Source organism: Ovis aries, chromosome 15, assembly GCF_016772045.2.
Source record: "Ovis aries strain OAR_USU_Benz2616 breed Rambouillet chromosome 15, ARS-UI_Ramb_v3.0, whole genome shotgun sequence".
Taxonomy (NCBI): domain Eukaryota; kingdom Metazoa; phylum Chordata; class Mammalia; order Artiodactyla; family Bovidae; genus Ovis; species Ovis aries.
In genome coordinates this window covers 44,332,710-44,334,518 of record NC_056068.1, presented here as the reverse complement: position 1 = coordinate 44,334,518, position 1,809 = coordinate 44,332,710, and the positions used below count along the sequence as shown (strand labels likewise).

Sequence of the window (1,809 nt, the reverse complement as noted above, 5' to 3'; positions counted from 1 at the left end):
TATTAAGAAGAGGTGACAAGAATACGCAGAAGAACTGTACAAAAAAGATCTTCAAGACCAAGATAACCACAATGGTGTGATCACTCATCTAGAGCCAGACATCCTGGAATGTGAAGTCAAGTGGGCCTTAGAAAGCATCACTACGAACAAAGCTAGTGGGGGTGATGGAATTCCAGTAGAGCTATTTCAAATCCTGAAAGGTGATGCTGTGAAAGCACTGCACTCAGTATGCCAGCAAATTTGGAAAACAGTCTTTACCATTTATTAAATTAAAATAAAGTTCAGTCCAGCAGTATTATCACATAGACCTCTCAGCATAGTCAGAATGTATGTAAATCCACTTTTCTTCGCCATAATTTTATCAAAGCTCTTTTCAGCTCACTATTCCTCAGACTGTAGATCAGTGGATTCAGCACAGGTGTTAAAAGTGAGTAAGACAAGGACATCAACTTTTTGGTTTCTGGGGAGTAGCCAGATTTAGGTTGTAATTAAGTCATACTGGCTGTGCCATAGAAGAGAGAAACAGATGTGAGATGGGAGGCACAGGTGGAAAAGGCCTTTTGCCTCCCAATGGTTGATGGCATCTTCAGGATGGCAAAGAGAATTTGAATGTAAGACAGAATTATCAACATGAAAGGAACCATGATAATCAAAATGGTGCCAGTGAAGGCATAGATTTCAAACAAAAACGTGTCTGCACATGCCAGCTCTAGCACTGCTGGAGTTTCACAAGAGGTATGATTGATTTCACTGGGGCCACCAAAGGGAAAACTAGAAACCCGTGTTGTTTGTACAGTACCTAACATGAAACCCAAAGTCCATGAGCCTGTAACTAATTTCATAAAAACCCGTTTGTTCATAATCACTGGGTAGCTCAGAGGAGAGCAGATTGCAGCAAATTGGTCATAAGCCATTGCCCCTAGGAGAAAACATTCAGTCCCACCAAAAAAAAGAATAAAATACATCTGTGTAAAGCAGCTCACAAATGAAATTGACGTTTTTTCATTGGAGAGGACCACCAGCATTTCAGGCATAATGACTGCACTGATACTAACATCCACCACCGACAAGTTCTGGAGGAACAAATACATGGGAACATGCAGGCTCTGTTCCAGGCAGATGACAACTATAATGATGGCATTTCCTATCAATGTCAGCAGATAAATAATCAAGAAAATCCCAAAGAGCTGCCCTTGGAGTTCAGGAAAGTTAGAAAAACCCAAGAGGATAAACTCAACCACAGAGCTTTGATTTTGCCTTTTCATTTCAATAGTGAAGCATATTTTGCATTTATGGGCATAGTATATAAATTATGAAGTCACAATTCAATAGCTATGTTTTCATTCAACCCTAGATATTCTTAGGAGAAGATATAAAGAGAAACTCATTCTGACAGAAATTCAGTTTGGCAATTTTGGAGAGTGCACAATTATTCAAATTAATGAATCTTTTCCCGAAAAAAGGAGGAAGTGAAGAAGTCTGGCTCAGAAATCTTGTCTGAAAAGTACAAAATAATATCAAAATCCTTTTCCAACTTTTGTAGCTTGAAAATGAAAATAGTCTTAAAACAAATATTTTTAAAAAGTATAAAAGTTAACAACTGGAAAAACATACCCATGAAATTTTTTATAAGTCTGATGATTCAAAGATACAGCACAGTCAATTGTTATTTATTATAACTATTTGTCTAGTTCAAAATCCCTTTTGTGATTTGGTTAAATATGAAAACTCTACAGAAAAACAAAAAGGGACTTGTGTTTCAGATCTTAGGTGGTCTGTAAATAATGTGAAGTGACTTTAGTTGAGTAA

General features: G+C 37.1%; 1 pseudogene; it reads right to left on the bottom strand.

Annotated features, from left to right (window-relative positions):
• Positions 1-320: 320 nt before the first annotated feature.
• LOC101122338 (olfactory receptor 10A6-like) lies at positions 321-1,265 on the bottom strand (annotated as a pseudogene).
• Between the last annotated feature and the right edge of the window lie 544 nt (positions 1,266-1,809).